This window comes from Lissotriton helveticus (genome assembly GCF_964261635.1).
Source record: "Lissotriton helveticus chromosome 1_1 unlocalized genomic scaffold, aLisHel1.1 SUPER_1_unloc_23, whole genome shotgun sequence".
Lineage (NCBI taxonomy): Eukaryota > Metazoa > Chordata > Amphibia > Caudata > Salamandridae > Lissotriton > Lissotriton helveticus.
This window is the reverse complement of record NW_027611663.1, coordinates 467,541-491,011: the sequence shown is the minus strand read 5'-3', so window position 1 is coordinate 491,011 and position 23,471 is coordinate 467,541.

The following is a 23,471-nucleotide window of genomic DNA, read 5'->3' as shown; positions in this document are numbered from 1 at the left end:
GGTCTAATGGGAAGCACGGTAGTATGAATGAAGGTGTGAATGGGGGACTTGGGGGCACTGAGCTAACATCAGACTCACAGGATGGCCGCGGCAGTTCTGCCTCTCAAGGCCTCTGCCATGTGTTGTTTGGTTGTTCAGTGGGAGAAAACAGGCAGCACCTCGCAGACCACCAGAGAGATGCACTTTGAGGTGGGGGGGGACGGAGCTTTCCATAAGGTGTGGGAAGGCCTTATGAGGTTCCGTGTAGTTGCAGTAAACAACTTTTAATAGCAATTCCTGGGGTTCTCTTTGCAGGCAAATTGAATTTTGCCTTTCGCTCCAAGAACTCTGGCACCGCCCCTATCTGGAGCGGGGTGCGGAATGTCTGTGAGTCTAATGGGAAGCACGGTAGTATGAATGAAGGTGTGAATGGGGGACTTGACCAGATCAGATGCAATTTGTTTCCCTGACATAATTTTAGATTGAGTACAAAGAAATCAAATATTTCCCAAAAAACAATCATCCATGTTGTGTTTCATTATTTCATGATCACCAGGACCTCCCAGGGGCAAGGCGACGGCGACAGAGACTCCGGTGGCAGAAGGTGAACAGGAGCAGTCCCTTGCAGGCTCTTCTGCTGGCCCCAGTAAGTTGTTCTATTGTTATATTAATACTTATACTTCCCTAACTTTTACAGCTCCTATTCATTACAAACTGGTTCCTAATAATTCTATGTTTTACAAAATAGTCTTTGATCTTCTTCTAATGTGGACTACTTTCTACATTCTTATCCTGCCTCTACCATCACTCTCTGTGCTACTACTATTTACAATTATGAGTCGGTCTGTGTAGGTAGCTAAGCTTGTCCATTCGGCAAACGGTGTGAAACAAAACTCTGATACAGCAATAGCTCTAGGCACTGAGTGCAGTCCTCTGGGTTGCCCTTGCTGTCTATTCCAGTCTTCTTAATGTAAGTGCTTTGACAATTTCCAACAACAAAATGTCATTGTTTACACCAAGTAAAAGGTAGCAGTTGCCTTTTTGATTTGAGAGGAGCACATCCCATACCGCTACTGTTTCAGGGACTATTCTTCACACAAAGAAGTATGAACAAGATAAATAGGACATTGTTGATGATAGGTGCAGTTCGACTTTCGACATACCTCAGTCCGAACAGAAGTTGAACCCCCATTCCCCTGACCGACTATCTAGAATGTCTGACCAATGATTTTACGACCCAGAAGAACAGAAGAAGAGAGACTACCTCCGAGTCCTGGCCTATCTGAGTTACTGAAACATGACTGCCAAGTGCAGTAGTTCAAACCATTCCGCTCACTCACTCGTGAACAAAAACCACACAGTGTTTGTTAGTTTTTAATTTTTATTTTCAATTGAGAAATGAAAACATTATTTCTTTTTTTTTAATAGCGTAGTATTCTTATGGATGAAGATGACGTTAAAGTTTACTTTAAACAACATTCCCATGAATGAAATTAGTATGACTCAAACTTAAAAATAGTTAACACTAACAGACACAGGAAATTAGTAGAATAACTGTGTGTGAGCCCCCACCTTCTTTAAAGTACTTAAGTACTGCTGGTGGTGACTCAGTAGTAGTTGGTGAATCGTCTGGCTGAAGGGCAATGGAATCTTCTTTCTGTAATGAGAAAAATGGTGCACGTTAAGCAAGCATTAATCAGTTGTCAAAAGAAGAAGTGTAGCATTTAATGGAATAAGCATCTAAAAGGTTAACACCCTCCCCAAAACCGTAACATTTTTTCAATCCCAGTAATACAAAATGTGTTATGTAACATTTCCTTCCATTACGAGACAAAATAGGGGGTTGTGTATGGCATCTGAAAATATGACATGTTTTTCCTAGACGTCACAACATCTGATGCGGCACAGATGACCATCCGTGCTGGGGCCAGCAGTGCGGAGGGGTCCACTCTGGATGCGGCGGTGCCAACAGGAGGAGCTGGGGGGGAAGGCTCAGCGGCGGCGGATGGTGGTAAGTTATTATACTACTTACTTATTATATTTTTTTTGAGTAGGCTCGTAAAGGAGTGTATGATGTACTGTACAGTAGTACACAGTACACTAGTATAAGTACACTGTACTGTCAAGAACATTTACTAATTTATAACTACTTTTTGGGCTATCACGGAGAAGACAGTCAACCTTGACTTGTAATAGCATTAGTGGCTGTACTTCTCTGGTAACCAATGGTCCCCTCTATTTCACTTGAACTCAGCTGGCCAATTTTTATTTTAAAGCCAAGTCATATCAGATCAGATGTAGTTTAGGGATGTGAAGAACGAAAAGCTAAAGAAGAGTGAAACGAAGGACGAGCGAGTCTTAATATTTATTTATGACTGTAAAAAATGGTTTTGTTGAATGCAATTCAACATAAGAAAGAATACAGCGGTTTCCAAAATATAATGAAAAGGGTGTAAGTTGGTTGTTAACAAAAAGAAATTTTGGTACATTTGAGACATTAAGAAGAATCATAGACGTACTTTGTAAGCCTGGATGTTATCTTCTTTATCCTCCTCGTCGATAGCAGAGGTGTATGATGTAGTAGCGCAGACGCTGAGTGGATGAAGTATGGCCAGTGGCAGTGCCACCCCTATAGAAAAGTAAGACATTCCTATTCCCACCTGCATGTACTGCTTAAAGTACTGCGAGTCTGCATCATCATGGCCTGTGTCTGTATTTCTTGGGTTAAAGCTGAGTGAGCTGCCATTATGGCGGCTACCACAAGTTCACGTACCAGTAATTTCTTTTGCAAAGCAAGAGAAAAAAGTAAAAAGGCATTTTTTAGTACTATCTGACTATGTATGTACTAGTAGTGAGTCCACCTATAGTGCTGCTTGTGGAATTCCTGAAACTCACAGTGTCACAGGCTTACAAAGACGGCGGAAAGATACAGGCCAAAATGTTTTACTGTGTTTGCTACTTGCTGGTGTTACTGAGTGTCACAGGCTCTGTAGAAATGACTGTCCCCTTTTTGGAGCCTCGCTGGGCTCTGAATAAACAAATGGCCCCTGAGAATCTCTGGGCTCTCAAAGATAGTTGTGGCGCCTGAGCCCCTCGTGGGCTCTCAGTAAATCAAAATGCCCCCTTGAGCCTTTCAGGCTCATACACAAAATACGGCCGTTGGAGTCCCTCCGGGACTCAAGAGAACAAATGGCTCTGGGCGTTGGAGTCCCTCTTCGGGGGACTCGAAAGGAAATGATGCCACCCAGAGCCTCTCGCGGCCCTGAAGAAATGCCCCAGTAACGTAGGAGCCCGCCCAGGGCTCAAATCTGCAGGGAGGCCCCCCCGGGGCCTCTCAGGCTCTTTGACAACAAAGCCCTGGTACTGGAGGGGAGGGCGGGCGCCGGCAATGTGCCCCGACGCCCTCCTCCCTAGACGGGAACACCGAGCCCCACTTACCCGGTTTCTGGTGGGCGCTCCCAGGGTCTCCAGGCTCCTTCTCTTCCTCGGCAGCTGCGGGGCTCTCCCCACACCACGGTTGCCCCGCTGCTGGACAGAAGGCTTCTCTCTCTCCTGGGTGAGTGCACCGGATCCCAGGGTCGGCTCCCGGTAGCTTCCGGCTCCCTCCTTCCTGTCCCGGGCTGGCAGCCAATCAGAGCGCGGCCTGGGGAATGAGGTCACGGCCTGCCTGACTTCCTGTACGGCCGGGCGGCGACGGGGAAAACTTCACAGGGCAATGCCGGGTGGGCACCGGCCTTAAGCTCAATAAAGCGCTCCCAAAGCGCTCGTGACAGGGTAAAGCACAAGGTCCTTGGCAGGGTGGGCACCTGCCAGGGGACTGTCAAATCGGCAAAAAGTGGCGTGGGCAGCCACGAAAAGGGAAAGTAAAGCGCTCCCAGCGCTCAAAGACGATTCGCAGCGCTCTCAGCGCTAGGGGTGCAGGCACAGCGCTCCCAAGCGCTAGGGGCACAGCAAAGTTCCTTAAAGCAGGCAGGGGGCAAGGCTGGGCCCAGAGCCAGCTCACTGGGTCTCCAGGCAGGGAGATAATCCAAGTGGCGGTCTTCCTGGCCCCAGCAACAGCAGCAGCCCCCTCAGGCAGGATCCTGGCAGAGAACAGTTTGTGTGGCGACACAGCCCCATTTTTATGCACCACATTCCTTTGTCTGTAGGTGCAGGGTGGGGGAGAAAACAGTCACAGCTGGTTTTGGAGCACCCTTGATGTGCTCATCACCTCACTCTATTCACTGGCAGGGCTAGGGTCGTTAGACGCACCACAGGGGGTGGGGCCAGCATTGTGTGGGGAAAGCCCAGCCCCATCAGGAACCAGGTGCAGCCCTCCCCTCACATCAGCATGCTGATCTGAGCACTCACCACTGGGCAGACCCATCCAGACATCCTGGATCCTGGTATCCCAGCCAACTCCAGCCAATCACACACCAGCACCCTCACAGCCATCTACCACTTCGCCGCGCTGGCGCTGCTACTAGCGCTGCTACTAGCGCCGAGTACTTTTTAAAACTTCCTGTTTTGCATTTGGGTTCGTTTTTCTGTTTCATTCTTCCCTGATTTTAGCCTGCCTGCTTGCTGCCAGCGCCCCCTTCTCCCCTTACCTGCACCTTAAAAACGGCATTTTCTGCCTGCCAAGCACCACCACTTTGGTGGGTCCGGGTCCTGGGGGTCATTTTGGGCGCCATCTTTGTTTGGGCTACTTCAGCCAGCGGCGGCCGCCATCTTGGAGCGGACTCGCACGCTCAGGCTTGATTGGAGCGCCTACTGAAGGCGGGCTCTAGCGTGGTGCTGGTTAGACCATCTACCACTTCGCCGCGCTCGCGCTGCTACTAGCGCCGAGTACTTTTTAAAACTTCCTGTTTTGCATTTGGGTTCGTTTTTCTGTTTCATTCTTCCCTGATTTTAGCCTGCCTGCTTGCTGCCAGCGCCCCCTTCTCCCCTTACCTGCACCTTAAAAACGGCATTTTCTGCCTGCCAAGCACCACCACTTTGGTGGGTCCGGGTCCTGGGGGTCATTTTGGGCGCCATATTTGTTTGGGCTACTTCAGCCAGCGGCGGCCGCCATCTTGGAGCGGACTCGCACGCTCAGGCTTGATTGGAGCGCCTACTTAAGGCGGGCTCTAGCGTGGTGCTGGTTAGACCATCTACCACTTCGCCGCGCTCGCGCTGCTACTAGCGCCGAGTACTTTTTAAAACTTCCTGTTTTGCATTTGGGTTCGTTTTTCTGTTTCATTCTTCCCTGATTTTAGCTTGCCTGCTTGCTGCCAGCGCCCCCTTCTCCCCTTACCTGCACCTTAAAAACGGCATTTTCTGCCTGCCAAGCACCACCACTTTGGTGGGTCCGGGTCCTGGGGGTCATTTTGGGCGCCATCTTTGTTTGGGCTACTTCAGCCAGCGGCGGCCGCCATCTTGGAGCGGACTCGCACGCTCAGGCTTGATTGGAGCGCCTACTTAAGGCAGGCTCTAGCATGGTGCTGGTTAGACCATCTACCACTTCGCCGCGCTCGCGCTGCTACTAGCGCCGAGTACTTTTTAAAACATCCTGTTTTGCATTTGGGTTCGTTTTTCTGTTTCATTCTTCCCTGATTTTAGCCTGCCTGCTTGCTGCCAGCGCCCCCTTCTCCCCTTACCTGCACCTTAAAAACGGCATTTTCTGCCTGCCAAGCACCACCACTTTGGTGGGTCCGGGTCCTGGGGGTCATTTTGGGCGCCATCTTTGTTTGGGCTACTTCAGCCAGCGGCGGCCGCCATCTTGGAGCGGACTCGCACGCTCAGGCTTGATTGGAGCGCCTACTTAAAGTCGCTCCCTCACGCGCAGCGTGACGCGCAGGTGGACGCCCTCGCTTAGCCTGAGTCGTGCCGGAGTCCTGCCCATCTGCGCCCGTCAGCGTCCCGGAGGCGTCGGGGCGGCGGGGGACCCCGGTCCGGCAATACTCTGGCTGAGATGATTTGCTATTCCTCTGCGTCATTGCGGGACATGCGGGGCCATTCTAGCTCTTGCCGCTCCATTTTCCCGGGGCGGTTTAGGGGCAAACGACGCTGTCCGGGCTGTGGTTGGACGCCTTCCTGGATTTGTGCTACGGTTCCTCACCCGGCAACAGCTGGCGTGAAGCATCTTTGCCTGCTGCTGAACACGAGGTCGGTAGGGCGCCACGCCCTGCACATTTACGATCTTCTGGTCAGGGAAAATCCCCTGTGCTTGCTACTGACCGAAACTTGGCTGGGAGAGCCTTCCAATCCGGACGTCTTCTCAGCCATTCCTCCTGCGTACAATATCTTCCGGCAGGACAGAGTTAAGGGCAGGGGAGGGGGAGTGGTGGTTGTGGTGAAAAAGAGCGTCTCCTGCTCGGTGCTTCCCCTGAACTCCATTGGGAATGCCGAGTCGCTCGCCTTCACGCTCAGACTGTCCCCAGGTCAGGCCTTGAAGGGGTTGTTGGTTTATAGACCACCAGGCCCGGTGGGTTCCTTTTTGGAGGATCTGCAGACAGCCGTCTCTGAGCTGGCGCTGACCACACAGCATTGTGTTGTGGCCGGTGATTTCAACTTCCACCTTGACACGGCGGACGACCCTGTTGCGGCCAAATTGCTGGATGTAGCCGTACGCTATATAAAAGCTACTTAACATAACAACATAACATAACATAACAGCACACGTACAGCCATGTCTAGAAGTGGTACTTCCCCACTAGACACTGTAGGAAGGTGGCTACCTGACTATGGTTACCCCAGATTTGTTGCCTGTGTTTAGCTGGTTTTTTGACTTAGTTGACCTGGTTCCCTGCTAATCAGGGCCCCAGGCCATCTGCTCTCTCTGTAAAATGGATTCCATGTACCCTAGGTACATACCACAATTGAAAATGGACTCCTTGTCAGCCCCTGTATAATGCACTATAGGTGCCCAGGGCATAGGAGCCACCAAGGCCTACCAGGGGCTGCAGCATATCTTTTGCCACCCCTGGCTGGTTCTTAAATTTACACAACTGGCTGATCACTCAGCTGGGGTAAGGTGGTGTAATCACCCCTTACTTAGATATAGTATACCTATATCTAAACCTATATCTGGACACATATAAACCTGTGAGCCACTCCTATGGAAGGCCTCATCAATCCTGGAGGCAGAGTGCGTGGTTTAATGTGAGATGGAGCTCTAGCATGAGCTGAGCCTGTCTGCAGCTGTCGGGAACAACTCCCTAAGCTGTTTCAGGATAATGCCATACCATATACTCTTAAGTGCCTTATAATCCTCGCGGTTATATAGCAACTCTGGTTTGGCTTTATCAAAACATGTTGTGTAAGGTGTTCTGGCGACGGGGATAGCATTCCACCCCTCTAGAGGGGTAAGACATGTTACTTTACTTAAATGCGGTTAATTTCTAAAAGGACCTTAGATCCACAAAATGGATGCCTCTGCCACAGACAAGAGTCTGACCCCCTGCAGCTGACCGAAACTCAGCCAAATGGGGCCTGGACAAAGGGTTTCCTGTCGCAGGGGGGTGTTACCACCCTCCAGACAGGAGATAGTGGATTGTAGCAGGGAGGTTTGAAAGAAACCAGACACTGCTTGGGGCGCACAAGGCTGCCCCTTGCCTAATCCGGTCAAACCAGTTCTGGGGCACTCCAGCCCTCGTGCCAGGGCGGCCTGGATCAAAGGAAGGGGGTGTATCCACCCACTTCCTGGGTCCCACCCATAGGAGGGGACCTAGCAGGTAATCCAGCCCCCCAAATTAGTATAAGACTGGGAGCAGTGCCAATGCACTTTAGATTTCCTGATGAAACATAAGAAACGAAACTCTGGACCCTTCGACATCCTACTCAACGTAGAAGACTGAAGAATCTCCCTTGTGGTCAAGGAGTGACCACCCTGTGCAAACAGGCACCATCCAGCCATCGACATCTGCTTTGTCGCAGTTCCCGCCGGAACCCGAGCGACAGAGATCGACGAGATCAAGCTTGCCTGCCTTCCAACAGCCCGATCCACAGTCCCTGCAGAGCAGAGACCCGTGGAGGCGACCGGAAGCGTGGGGCACGCCATCTTTAATTGACCACGAGACGCTGACCGTGCAGCCCGTGAGTGACCCTCGAAGCTGTACACCAGGGTTTGAGAAGCCCCAACCCTGAGCCACTCTTGCACTGAAGTTCAGCCCTCCACACTCGACGAGTGCTGCGTGGGGCCCTTCTGCTCCATTTGGCTCAACGCGTTGGCCCGGTCACTTGTCAGCCGGCTAGTGGCCCCTGTACCGACGAACTTTGAAATTCGACCTGCAAATCTGGTTGCTCCAGATCTGCACCAGCTCCCCTGAAAAGGAGCCCCCACTCTGACCCTCCTGGTTCGAGTGAGAAGCAATCTCCCAGTTCCGCATGGATTGCTCTTGCCAAGTGTTGTTTGCTCCAAACTTGAAGCTGACTGCGCCGACGGTGAGAGCCCTTGTGGGACAGATCGTGACCCGCTCCTGGACGTCGCAGATGCCCCAGAGCCCACGTGACAGCGGAGAGAAGCTCCTCGACGACCACCTGATTGCGCCCGACATTGCCTGGTTCCGTCCTGGTTCCACCCTGGTCACTGCTGAGTGACCCAGACTCTGTCCCCTCTGCTTTCAGGTACTTTTCGACTCGAGTCCACCCTTGGACTCCACCGGACACTTCTCTTTCACCCCGCCTGCAGCCCTTTCAGCTCCAAGCACCAAGAGCCTGCGTGACGAAACCCGACTCAACTTCGACCCTGTGCACCCGCTTCCTGTGGGTGAGGTAACTTTGCTCCGCCGGTGTTCCCACACTGGTACACATCTCTAGGGTCTGTGTCTTAAGTTTTGTTCCTCTAGGTTCAGCGGAAGTGTCCTTAAACTTTAACTTTACAACTTTTACGCACCATTGGTTAACATTGGTGCACGCGTGCGCTTTCCGCACTGCTCCCGAATCCCGTGGGCCTCTCCCGACTTCAGCATTGCTTGTCTCGACTGCTCCCAGCGATTCCCTAGGCCATAGGCCTAACCACTGTTCATTTGGTATCTCTTATACCACTTGTTTAGTATATGGTTAGAGTGGCCCCCCGCCCTCATCCATAATTGTGCAACTTTGTATGTTTAAACTGTGCTTTTGATTTAACGCTTGTGCCCCTTTATTCATAAAGAATACTGGGGATTGTTTTTAGTAATAAATACATATATTTTTATAATATATACTTGTGTGGTGTCCTTTCATTTGATATTACAGGATTGTATGTGGTAAAACAGCTCGCTTAACACGACCTCTTAAGTTAAGCCTTTAGGCTGCTTAGTCCATGCTACCCCTAGGATAGCTTGTCTAACAAGGTTGACTTACAACCAGACACCATAAGGGATTGTTTGGTCTGATAACCGGTGGTTCCAGAATTGGAAACATCACCTATCAGGCCAACTTCTCACATTGGTGGCAGCGGTGGGATTTGAGCTTGCTGTTGTTTTACCATTGCAATCTTTTATCAAATTGAAAGATCACATCAAGTACCTCAAGGTACATATAAATCAAAAGCTTAGCATATTTAAGTTCTACTGAACTTAGTAGTTGTAGATTAAAGGGATTAGCACACCCTGACTACAACTCACTAGCAAGGTACAGTAGGAAAACACTTAGTGTAGGTAAGTGCACCACTTACACCTCACTAGTAGTCATGTCTGACACAGGAAAAGCCTCAGGGTCTGCTCCTGTGACAGTTGACCTTACCAAGGCAACTTCCAGCTATGACAAATTAACCCGAAAGGACTTGATTGCCTTGTGCATATCAAGAGGGTTAAAAAGGGGCAGAAGTCCCACATGTCCTATCCTGATAGCCATTCTAGAACAGGATGACTTAGAGAAGGCGAATGAAGTTCCCTTAGAGTCAGGAGATGGAGTGAACCCCCCTGTAACTGATACCCCTCCAGAGGAAGGAGAAGAGGAGGAAGAAGAGGAGGAGGAGGACTCAGATGTAGAGGATCCAGAAGATCAGGATCAGAGGGGTAGCCAGGTCCTAGTTGCCAGGCTTAACCAGGCCAACTTAGACCTACTGGGAAATGGAGAGGGCCAGCACCTCCCCAGATCCCACCATATCATTCTCCCAGGCAACAGAAGAGTGAGATCTCCCTCAGGGGACTCTCATATTTCTAGTGCCTCAAGAGAATCTCAGAGAGGTATGACTGCCTCTCAGAAGATAGAGCATAGGTCCAGAATGAGGGCTGTCAAACTCCAAATAGAGAGGGAGGAGGTAGCCTTGGCTCAAGCTAGACTTGCCTTGGCAAGAGAGCAAAAATTGTGTGGCTTAGATGCCACTGGTGGCAGCAATATTCCTAAAGAGAAACCCAGGTCCTATGATAGTAGAAACCTGACAAAGATTGTGCCCCCCTACAAGGAAGGGGATGACATCCACAAGTGGATAACTGCTCTTGAGAGAGCCTGCATGGTACAGCAGGTTCCTGAGGAACAGTGGGCAGCAATCTTATGGTACTCCTTTTCAGAGAAAGGGAGAGATAAGCTCCTCACTGTTAGACATGAGGATGCAAACAATTACAAAGTCCTTGTAGGAAGGTGGCTACCTGACTATGGTTACCCCAGATTTTTTGCCTGTGTTTAGCTGGTTTTTTGACTTAGTTGACCTGGTTCCCTGCTAATCAGGGCCCCAGGCCATCTGCTCTCTCTGTAAAATGGATTCCATGTACCCTAGGTACATACCACAATTGGAAATGGACTCCTTGTCAGCCCCTGTATAATGCACAGGGCATAGGGGCCACCAAGGCCTACCAGGGGCTGCAGCATATATTTTGCCACCCCTGGCTGGTTCTTAAATTGACACAACTGGCTGATCACTCAGCTGGGGTAAGGTGGTGTAATCACCCCTTACTTAGATATAGTATACCTATATCTAAACCTATATCTGGACACATATAAACCTGTGAGCCACTCCTATGGAAGGCCTCATCAATCCTGGAGGCAGAGTGCGTGGTTTAATGTGAGATGGAGCTCTAGCATGAGCTGAGCCTGTCTGCAGCTGTCGGGAACAACTCCCTAAGCTGTTTCAGGATAATGCCATACCATATACTCTTAAGTGCATTATAATCCTTGCGGTTATATAGCAACTCTGGTTTGGCTTTATCAAAACATGTCGTGTAAGGTGTAATACGATTTGGAATACTATCCCCTCGCCAGTTCTGGCGATGGGGATAGCATTCCACCCCTCTAGAGGGGTAAGACATGTTACTTTACTTAAATGCGGTTAATTTCTAAAAGGACCTTAGATCCACAAAATGGATGCCTCTGCCACAGACAAGAGTCTGACCCCCTGAAGCTGACCGAAACTCAGCCAAATGGGGCCTGGACAAAGGGTTTCCTGTCGCAGGGGGGTGTTACCACCCTCCAGACAGGAGATAGTGGATTGTAGCAGGGAGGTCTGAAAGAAACCAGACACTGCCTGGGGCGCACAAGGCTGCCCCTTGTATAATCAGGCCAAACCGGTTCTGGGGCACTCCAGCCCTCATGCCAGGGCAGCCTGGATCAAAGGAAGGGGGTGTATCCACCCACTTCCTGGGTCCCACCCATAGGAGGGGACCTAGCAGGCAATCCAGCCCCCAAAATTAGTATAAGACTGGGAGCAGTGCCAATGCACTTCAGATTTCCTGATGAAACATAAGAAACGAAACTCTGGACCCTTCGACATCCTACTCAACGTAGAAGACTGAAGAATCTCCCTTGTGGTCAAGGAGTGACCACCCTGTGCAAACAGGCACCATCCAGCCATCGACGTCTGCTTTGTCGCAGTTCCTGCCGGAACTCAAGCGACAGAGATCGACGAGATCAAGCTTGCCTGCCTTCCAACAGCCCGATCCACAGTCCCTGCAGAGCTGAGACCCGTGGAGGCGACCAGAAGCGTGGGGCATGCCATCTTGAATTGACCACAAGACGCTGACCGTGCAGCCCACGAGTGACCCTCGAAGCTGTACACCGGGGTTTGAGAAGCCCCAACCCTGAGCCACTCTTGCACCGAAGTTCAGCCCTCCACACTCGACGAGTGCTGCGTGGGGCCCTTCTGCTCCATTTGGCTCAACACGTTGGCCCAGTCACTTGCCAGCCGGCTAGTGGCCCCTGTACCGACGAACTTTGAAATTCGACCTGCAACTCTGGTTGCTCCAGATCTGCACCAGCTCCCCTGAAAAGGAGCCCCCACTCTGACCCTCCTGGTTCGAGTGAGAAGCAATCTCCCGGTTCCGCGTGGATTGCTCTTGCCAAGTGTTGTTTGCTCCAAACTTGAAGCCGACTGCGCCGACGGTGAGAGCCCTCGTGGGACAGATCGTGACCCGCTCCTGGACGTCGCAGATGCCCCAGAGCCCACGTGACAGCGGAGAGAAGCTCCTCGACGACCACCTGATTGCGCCCGACATTGCCTGGTTCCGTCCTGGTTCCACCCTGGTCACTGCTGAGTGACCCAGACTCTGTCCCCTCTGCTTTCAGGTACTTTTCGACTCGAGTCCACCCTTGGACTCCACCGGACACTTCTCTTTCACCCCGCCTGCAGCCCTTTCAGCTTCAAGCACCAAGAGCCTGCGTGACGAAACCCGACTCAACTTCGACCCTGTGCACCCGCTTCCTGTGGGTGAGGTAACTTTGCTCCGCCGGTGTTCCCACACTGGTACACATCTCTAGGGTCTGTGTCTTAAGTTTTGTTCCTCTAGGTTCAGCGGAAGTGTCCTTAAACTTTAACTCTACAACTTTTACGCACCATTGGTTAACATTGGTGCATGCGTGCGCTTTCCGCACTGCACCCGAATCCCGCGGGCTTTTCCCGACTTCAGCACTGCTTGTCCCGACTGCTCCCAGCGATTCCCTAGGCCCTAGGCCTAACCACTGTTCGATTGGTATCTCTTATACCACTTGTTTAGTATATGGTTTGAGTGGCCCCCCGCCCTCATCCATAATTGTCAACTTTGTATGTTTAAACTGTGCTTTTGATTTAACGCTTGTGCCCCTTTATTCATAAAGAATACTGGGGATTGTTTTTAGTAATAAATACATATATTTTTATAATATATACTTGTGTGGTGTCCTTTCATTTGATATTACAGGATTGTATGTGGTAAAACAGCTCGCTTAACACGACCTCTTAAGTTAAGCCTTTAGGCTGCTTAGTCCATGCTACCCCTAGGATAGCTTGTCTAATAAGGTTGACTTGCAACCAGACACCATAAGGGATTGTTTGGTCTGATAACCGGTGGTTCCAGAATTGGAAACATCACCTATCAGGCCAACTTCTCACAGTCCTGAAGAGTGTCCTAATAGATGGGTTTGGCTTAACCACTGAACAGTACAGGTTGAAGTTCAGAGACACCCAGAAGACACAGACTCAGGACTGGACTGATTTTGTTGATTGTGCAACTAAGGCTCTGGAGGGTTGGCTACATGGCAGCAAAGAACATGACTTTACAGGATTGTATAATTTGATTATGAGGGAGCAGATCCTAAGTAATTGTCAGAACCAGCTCTTACACCAGCACCTGGTGGACTCTGATCTGACCTCTCCCCAAGAATTGGGAAAGAAGGCAGACAAGTGGGTCAGAACCAGGATTAGGCATAAGAATCAGGACAGTAACCAGAAGAAGGAGTCTACCAAGCCTCAAGATAAGGGTGGGGATAAAAATAAAGAAAAGACTTCCACAGGGCCCCAAAACTCCAAGAATGGGGGTGGGTCCCAAGACACTTCTTCAACAGAGAAAAAGCCTTATTGTCATGTCTGTAAACAGGTTCAACAAGTTCAAAAGGGCTGTAGCCAACCCCCTTCTGTGGGACCTCTCTGTAAGCAAAGACCAGGCAGGGTAAAAGAATGTCCCATTTCCGCCTGAGCTTCTCTGGTAATCCTTTTATCATGCCTTTTAGGGTCTTGTTAAATCTCTCCACAAGCCCATTGCATTGTGGATGATATGGGGTGGTAAACTTATAGTTTACTCCACATTCCTTCCACATTGCTTTCAGATAGCTAGACATAAAATTCGTGCCTCTATCTGATAGTACCTCCTTAGGAAAGCCCACTCTTGAGAAAACTGCAATGAGGGCCTTTGCCACCACAGGGGCTGTGGTGGTCCTTAGGGGAATAGCCTCTGGATACCTGGTGGCATGATCCACTACCACCAGTATGAATCTGTTCCCAGATGCTGTTTGGGGGTCCATTGGACCCACAATATCAATTCCAACTCTTTCAAAGGGAACTCCCACCACAGGTAGTGGTATTAGGGGGGCCTTTGTTGTGCCACCTGACTTACCACTGGCTTGGCAAGTGACACAGGAGCGACAAAACTCCTTGACATCCTCTGACATGTGAGGCCAGTGAAAGTGTGAAACAAGCCTGTCCCACGTCTTGTTCTGGCCTAAGTGTCCTGCAAGGGGAATATCATGGGCCAAGGTAAGGAGGAACCCCCTAAACTGCAGAGGTATAACCAACCTCCTGGTCATGCCAGGCTTGGGGGCTCTAGCCTCTGAGTAAAGGAGTCCATCATCCCAATACACAGTATGGGTACCTTGGGCATCCCCAGCAGCCTCAGCAGCAGCCTGCTGTCTGAGGGGTTCAAGGGAAGGGCAATCTAATTGAGCCTGCCTCAGGTCTGCCCTTGAGGGTCCCCCTGTCCCCAGAAACTCAACCTGGTCAGGTTCAAGCTCCTCAGAGACAGTCTCCTCTTGGACTGCAGAATCAGTTTCCTCTGAAACCTGATCCTCAACCTGGGGCAAGGTGGAAGGCTGAGCCTTTCCTCTCTTGCTCCTTCTCTTGGGTTGTGGCTGGTCTATTGTTTCAAGATCCACCACTGGTTCAGGAAGGCACTTCTTAGCCTGAGCCCTTGTCATGGCAAGGACATGCTCTGAAATCCCTAGCATTTCTGCATGAGTCCTGTACTCCACTTCTGACCATGCTGAGCTTTCAAGGTCATTTCCTAACAGACAGTCTACTGATAGGTCTGCACTCACCACAACCTTCTTTAGGCCATCAACCCCTCCCCAGGAGAAGTTCACAACTGCCACACTATGGGAAGTAGTGGAGTTGCTTGCATTGGTTACTAGGTAGCTCTCACCTAGTACAATCTGTCCAGGGTCCACAAAGTCAGGTGTCACCATTGTGACACTGGCACATGTGTCCCTGTAAGCTTGAGCCAGTTTCTCATTAATTAAGGGAGTCTGTCTGTATTTGCCCAGGTTACTGGGGCTTACTGCAGTGGGCAACTCAATGTCCACATCATACAGGAGAACTGCCTGTGTAGGGATTCTGACTAGGCCAGATCCTACTTCAATACCCAGGGTCAACCCAGCTACACCCTTGGACTGTGTTCCACCACTGCTTACTGTACTTGGGGTTGCAGTTGCTTTAGGAGCTGGAGTGGTGGGGACTGGATTTGCCTTGGTGCATTCACTGCCCCAGTGTGAAACTGATTTGCAGGTATTACACCAAGGTGTCTTTGGACCTTTGTTCTTCTTCTTCTTGTTTCCATTTTGGGAACCACCCTCCTTACTATTAGTTTGGGGGCCTGAAGACTTCTGGTCTTTTTCTTTATCTTTCTGATTACCACCCTTCTGGTCTGTTTTCTTCTGGTCACCACCTTGGTTCTGGGGTTTCTGCTTAATCCTTGTTCTGACCCATTTGTCCGCCTTCTTTCCCAATTCTTGGGCAGAGGTCAGATCAGAGTCAATAAGGTATTGATGCAACAGCTGGCTTGTACAGTTATTAAGGATCTGTTCTCTCATTATAAGATTGTACAATCCTGTATAGTCTGAAACTTTACTTCCCTGCAACCAACCCTCCAAAGCCTTAGTGGCACACTCAACGAAATCAGTCCAGTCTTGAGTCTGTGCTTTTTGGGTGTCTCTGAACAACAACCTGTATTGCTCAGTGGTTAGGCCAAACCCTTCAATAAGAGCACTCTTCAAAACAGAGTCGTTTTTGTCATCCTCAGGTCTAACTGTGAGGAGCCTGTCCCTCCCTTTCTCAGAAAAGGAGTACCATAAAATTGCAGCCCACTGATCTTGAGGACCCTGCTGTACCATGCAGGCTCTCTCCAGAGCAGTCATCCATTTGTGGATGTCATCCCCTTCTTTAAAGGGGGGCACAATTTTTGTCAGGTTTCTATTGTCATAGCCCCTGTCTTTTTCTCTTGGAAAATTGCTGCCACCAGTGGCATCTAAGCCACTTAATTTCCGCTCTCTTGCCAAGGTAAATCTAGCTTGAGCCAAGGTAAGTTTAGCTTGAGCCAGGGCTACCTCCTCCCTCTCTATTTGGAGTCTGACAGCCCTCCTTCTGGCCCTATGCTCAGTCTTTTGAGAGGCAGTCATACCTCTCTCAGATTCTCTGGAGGCACTAGAAATATGAGAGTCCCCTGAGGGAGATCTCACTCTTCTGTTGCCTGGGAGAATAAGACTGTGGGATCTGGGGAGGTGCTGGCCCTCTCCATTTCCCAGTAGGTCTAAGTTGGCCTGGTTAAGCCTGGCAACTAGGACCTGGCTACCCCTCTGATCCTGATCTTCGGTGTCCTCAACATCTGAGTCCTCCTCCCCCTCCTCTCCATCTTCCTCCTGAGGGGTGTCAGTTACAGGGGGTTTCTCTCCACTTCCTGACTGTAAGGGAATTCCATTCATCTTCTCTAAGTCATCCTGTTCTAGGATGTCTATCAGGATTTGGCAGGTGGGACTTCTGCCCCTTTTTAACCCTCTTGATTTGCACAAGGCAATCAAGTCCCTTCAGGTTAGTTTGTCATAGCTGGAAGTTGCCTGGGTAAGGTCAACTGTCACAGGAGCAGACCCTGAGGCTTTTCCTGTGTCAGACATGACTCTAGTGTGGTGTAAGTGATGCACCTACCTACACTAAGTGTTTTCCTACTGTACCTTACTAGTGAGTTGTAGTCAGGGTGTGCTAATCCCTTCAACCTACAACTACTAAGTTCAGTAGAACTTAATATGCTAAGCTTTTGATTTTATATGTACCTAGAGGTACTTGATGTGATCTTTCAATTTGATACAAAGATTGCAATGGTAAAACAACAGCAAGCTCAAATCGGCACCGCTGCTCACCAATGTGAGAAGTTGGCCTGGTAGGGGATGTTTCCAATTCTGGAACCACCTACTACCTGACCAAACAATCCCTTATGGTGTCTGGTTGTAAGTCAACCTTATTAGACAAGCTATCCTAGGGGTAGCATGGACTAAGCAGCCTAAAGGCTTAACTTAAGAGGTCGTGTTAAGCGAGCTGTTTTACCACATACAATCCTGTAATATCAAATGAAAGGACACCACACAAGTATATATTATAAAAATATATGTGTTTATTACTAAAAACAATCCCCAGTATTCTTTATGAATAAAGGGGCACAAGCGTTAAATCAAAAGCACTGTTTAAACATACAAAGTTGCACAATTATGGATGAGGGCAGGGGGCCACTCAAACCATATACTAAACAAGTGGTATAAGAGAGGCCACTCGAGCAGTGGTTAGGCCTAGGGCCTAGGGAATCGCTGGGAGCAGTCAGGACAAGCAATGCTGAAGTCGGGAATGGCCCTCGGGATTCGGGAGAGGTGCGGGAAGCGCACGCACGCACCAATGTTAACCAATGGTGCGTAAAAGTTGTAAAGTTAAAGTTAAAGGACACTTCCGCTGAACCTAGAGGAACAAAACTTAACACACAGACCCTAGAGGTGTGCACCAGTGTGGGAACACCGGCGGAGCAAAGTTACCTCACCCACAGGAAGTGGGTGCACAGGGTCGAAGTGGCGTCGGGTTCTGACACGCAGGCTCTTGGTGCTTGCAGCTGAAAGGGCTGCAGGCGGGTTAAAGATGAAGTGTCTGGTGGAGTCCAAGGGTGGACTCAAGTCGAAGAGTACCTGAAAGCAGAGGGGACAGAGTCTGGGTCACTCAGCAGTGACCAGGGTGGAACCAGGACGGAACCAGGCAATGTCGGGCGCAATCAGGTGGTCGTCGAGGAGCTTCTCTCCGCTGTCACGTGGGCTCTGGGGCATCTGCGACGTCCAGGAGCAGGTCACGAACTGTCCCACGCAGGCTCTCACCGTCGGTGCAGTCAGCTTCAAGTTTGGAGCAAACAAGCCTTGGCAAGAGCGATCCACGCGGGATCAGAAGATTGCTTCTCACTCGGACCAGGAAGGTCAGAGTCGGGGCTCCTTTTCAGGGGAGCTGGTGTGGATCTGGAGCAACCAGATTCACGAGTCTTCTTAGTCGTTTCGTCGGCACAGGGACCACTAGCCAGCTGGCAAGTGACCGGGCCAACGCGTTGAGCCAAATAGAGCCAAAGGGCCCCACGCAGCACTCGTCGAGTGTGGAGGGCTGAACTTCGGCTCAGGAGCAGCTCAGGGTGGGGGCGTCTCAAACTCCGGTGCACAGCTTCGAGGATCACTCGTGGGCTGCACGGTCAGCGTCTCGTGGTCAATTCAAGATGGCGTGCCCCACGCTTCCGGTCGCCTCCACGGGTCTCAGCTTTGCAGGGACTGTGGATCGGGCTGTTAGAAGGCAGGCAGGCTTGATCTCGTCAATCTCAGTCGCTCGAGTTCCGGCGGGAACTGCAACTAAGTAGACGTCGAGGGCTGGATGGTGCCTGCTGCTGCAGGGTGGTCACTCCTTGACCACAAGGGAGATTCTTCGGGCTTCCAGGTTGAGATGGAGGGCGAAGGGTCCAGAATTTCGTTTCAAATGTTTCTTCCAGGAAATCTGATGTGCATTGGCACTGCTCCCACTCTTATTCGAATCTGGGGGGCGTGATTACCTGCTAGGTCCCCTCCTATGGGTGGGACCCAGGAAGTGGGTGGATACACCCCCTTCCTTTGATCCAGGCCGCCCTGGCACGAGGGCTGGAGTGCCCCAGAACCGGTTTGGCCGGATTATGCAAGGGGCAGCCTTGTGCGCCCCAAGCAGTGTCTGGTTTCTTTCAAACCTCCCTGCTACAATCCACTATCTCCTGTCTGGAGGGCGGTGACACCCTCCTGTGACAGGAAACCCTTTGTCCAGGACCCATTTGGTTGAGTTTCGGTCAACTGCAGGGGTCCAGACATTTGTCTGTGGCAGAGGCATCCATTTTGTGGATCTTAAGGTCTTTGGAGAAATTAACCGCATTTAAGTGAAGTAACATGTCTTACCCCTCTAGAGGGGTGGAATGCCATCCCCGTCGCCAGAACTGGCGAGGGGATGGTATTCCAAATCGTATGACACCTTACACGACATGTTTTGATAAAGCCAAACCAAAGTTGCTATTTAACCGCGAGGATTATAAGGCACTTAAGAGTATATGGTATGGCATTATCCTGAAACAGCTTAGGGAGTTGTTCCCGACAGCTGCAGACAGGCTCAGCTCATGCTAGAGCTCCATCTCACATAAAACCACGCACTCTGCCTCCAGGATTGATGAGGCCTTCCATAGGAGTGGCTCACAGGTTTACATGTGTCCAGATATAGGTTTAGACATAGGTATACTATATCTAAGCAAGGGGTGTGTACACCACCTTACCCCAGCTGAGTGATCAGCCAGTTGTGTCAATTTAAGAACCAGCCAGGGGTGGCAAAAGATAGGCTGCAGCCCCTGGTAGGCCTTGGTGGCCCCTATGCCCTGGGCACCTATAGTGCATTATACAGGGGCTGACAAGGAGTCCATTTCCAATTGGTATGTGCCTATAGCACATGTGTCAGTAATTTAGTGAGAGAACAGCAGGCTGGGGGTCTGATCAGCAGGCCCACAGCCTCAGTAGTCGAAAACCAGTGAAGCAAAAAGCAAAAATTTGGGGTGACCATAGGATAGCAGACCCTACTCTCCTACACCTGCCTTCTGCAGGGCCTCCAAAACTTTCTTCAGGTGGATCAGGTGATCCTCCCAGGTGGAGCTAAAGACAGCAATATCATCTAGATATGCTGCGCAAAAGTCATCCAACCCAGTAAGGACTTGGTTCACCAACCTTTGGAAAGTGGCAGGTGCATTCTTCAAACCAAAGGGCATTACCACAAACTGATAATGACCACTAGGGGTAGAGAATGCTGTTTTGGCTTTTGACTCCTCAGCTAGTCTGATTTGCCAGTAGCCAGCTGTCAGATCGAATGTGCTCAGAAACTTGGCAGAAGCCAATCTGTCAATGAGCTCATCTGCTCTTGGAATGGGGTGAGCATCTGTCCTAGTGACAGCATTGAGACCCCTGTAATCCACGCAAAACCTCATTTCTCTCTTTCCATCTTGGGTATGAGGTTTTAGCACCAGGACTACTGGGCTGGCCCATGGGCTCTCTGATGGCTCAATCACTCCAAGCTCCAACATCTTTTGCACCTCAGCCTTGATGCAATCCCTGACATGGTCAGGTTGCCTGTAGATCTTATTCTTGACAGGCAGACTGTCACCAGTGTCCACTACATGGGTACACCAGTCAGTCTGGCTGGGTGTGAGTGAAAACAAATGCCTGTGGGCCTGCAAAACTTGTCTGCAGTCGATCTGTTGCTGGTCAGTGAGGCTGCCTGCCAAGGCTACTCCATCCACTGAACCATCATCAGGGTTCTGAGAAAGCAGGTCTGGGAGAGGGTCACTCTCTTCCTCCTGTTCCCCATCTGTGGCCATGAGCAAGCTCATGTCCTCCCTGTCCACAAATGCTTTCAAGCGATTCACATGGATTACCCTGTGAGGGCTCCTGGGTGTTCCAAAGTCCACCAAGTAGGTGACTTCCCCCTTCTTCTCAATAATAGGATAGGGTCCACTCCATTTGTCTTGGAGTGCTGCTGGAGCCACTGGCTCCAGTACCCACACCTTCTGTCCTGGATGGAACTCTACCAGCACAGCCTTTTGGTCATGCCAAGCTTTCTGTAATTCTTGGCTGGCCTCCAGGTTTTTGGATGCTCTTTCCATGTACTCAGCCATCCTGGAGCGGAGACCAAGTACATAGTCCACTATGTCTAGTTTGGGCTTTTTGAGAGGTAACTCCCATCCTTCCTTCACCAAACACAATGGACCCCTCACAGGGTGGCCAAACAAAAGTTCAAAAGGGCTGTAGCCAACCCCCTTCTGTGGGACCTCTCTGTAAGAAAAGAGCAGGCAGGGTAAAAGAATGTCCCATTTCCGCCTGAGCTTCTCTGGTAATCCTTTTATCATGCCTTTTAGGGTCTTGTTAAATCTCTCCACAAGCCCATTGCATTGGGGATGATATGGGGTGGTAAACTTATAGTTTACTCCACATTCCTTCCACATTGCTTTCAGATAGCTAGACATAAAATTCGTGCCTCTATCTGATAGTACCTCCTTAGGAAAGCCCACTCTTGAGAAAACTGCAATGAGGGCCTTTGCCACCACAGGGGCTGTGGTGGTCCTTAGGGGAATAGCCTCTGGATACCTGGTGGCATGATCCACTACCACCAGTATGAATCTGTTCCCAGATACTGTTTGGGGGTCCATTGGACCCACAATATCAATTCCAACTCTTTCAAAGGGAACTCCCACCACAGGTAGTGGTATTAGGGGGGCCTTTGTTGTGCCACCTGACTTACCACTGGCTTGGCAAGTGACACAGGAGCGACAAAACTCCTTGACATCCTCTGACATGTGAGGCCAGTGAAAGTGTGAAACAAGCCTGTCCCACGTCTTGTTCTGGCCTAAGTGTCCTGCAAGGGGAATATCATGGGCCAAGGTAAGGAGGAACCCCCTAAACTGCAGAGGTATAACCAACCTCCTGGTCATGCCAGGCTTGGGGGCTCTAGCCTCTGAGTAAAGGAGTCCATCATCCCAATACACAGTATGGGTACCTTGGGCATCCCCAGCAGCCTCAGCAGCAGCCTGCTGTCTGAGGGGTTCAAGGGAAGGGCAATCTAATTGAGCCTGCCTCAGGTCTGCCCTTGAGGGTCCCTCTGTCCCCAGAAACTCAACCTGGTCAGGTTCAAGCTCCTCAGAGACAGTCTCCTCTTGGACTGCAGAATCAGTTTCCTCTTAAACCTGATCCTCAACCTGGGGCAAGGTGGAAGGCTGAGCCTTTCCTCTCTTGCTCCTTCTCTTGGGTTGTGGCTGGTCTATTGTTTCAAGATCCACCACTGGTTCAGGAAGGCACTTCTTAGCCTGAGCCCTTGTCATGGCAAGGACATGCTCTGAAATCCCTAGCATTTCTGCATGAGTCCTGTACTCCACTTCTGACCATGCTGAGCTTTCAAGGTCATTGCCTAACAGACAGTCTACTGGTAGGTCTGCACTCACCACAACCTTCTTTAGGCCATCAACCCCTCCCCAGGAGAAGTTCACAACTGCCACACTATGGGAAGTAGTGGAGTTGCTTGCATTGGTTACTAGGTAGCTCTCACCTAGTACAATCTGTCCAGGGTCCACAAAGTCAGGTGTCACCATTGTGACACTGGCACATGTGTCCCTGTAAGCTTGAGCCAGTTTCTCATTAATTAAGGGAGTCTGTCTGTATTTGCCCAGGTTACTGGGGCTTACTGCAGTGGGCAACTCAATGTCCACATCATACAGGAGAACTGCCTGTGTAGCATTGCTTGTCCTGACTGCTCCCAGCGATTCCCTAGGCCCTAGGCCTAACCACTGCTCGAGTGGCATCTCTTATACCACTTGTTTAGTATATGGTTTGAGTGGCCACCCGCCCTCATCCATAATTGTGCAACTTGTATGTTTAAACAGTGCTTTTGATTTAACGCTTGTGCCCCTTTATTCATAAAGAATACTGGGGATTGTTTTTAGTAATAAACACATATATTTTTTGTGAGAAGTTGGCCTGGTAGGGGATGTTTCCAATTCTGGAACCACCTACTACCTGACCAAACAATCCCCTTATGGTGTCTGGTTGTAAGTCAACCTTATTAGACAAGCTATCCTAGGGGTAGCATGGACTAAGCAGCCTAAAGGCTTAACTTAAGAGGTCGTGTTAAGCGAGCTGTTTTACCACATACAATCCTGTAATACCAAATGAAAGGACACCACACAAGTATATATTATAAAAATATATGTGTTTATTACTAAAAACAATCCCCAGTATTCTTTATGAATAAAGGGGCACAAGCGTTAAATCAAAAAGCACTGTTTAAACATACAAGTTGCACAATTATGGATGAGGGCGGGTGGCCACTCAAACCATATACTAAACAAGTGGTATAAGAGATGCCACTCGAGCAGTGGTTAGGCCTAGGGCCTAGGGAATCGCTGGGAGCAGTCAGGACAAGCAATGCTGAAGTCGGGAATGGCCCTCGGGATTCGGGAGATGTGCGGAAAGCGCACGCATGCACCAATGTTAACCAATGGTGCGTAAAAGTCAAAGAGTTAAAGTTTAAGGACACTTCCGCTGAACCTAGAGGAACAAAACTTAACACACAGACCCTAGAGGTGTGCACCAGTGTGGGAACACCGGCGGAGCAAAGTTACCTCACCCACAGGAAGTGGGTGCACAGGGTCGAAGTGGCGTCGGGTTTTGACACGCAGGCTCTTGGTGCTTGAAGCTGAAAGGGCTGCAGGCAGGGTGAAGACGAAGTGTCCGGTGGAGTCCAAGGGTGGACTCAAGTT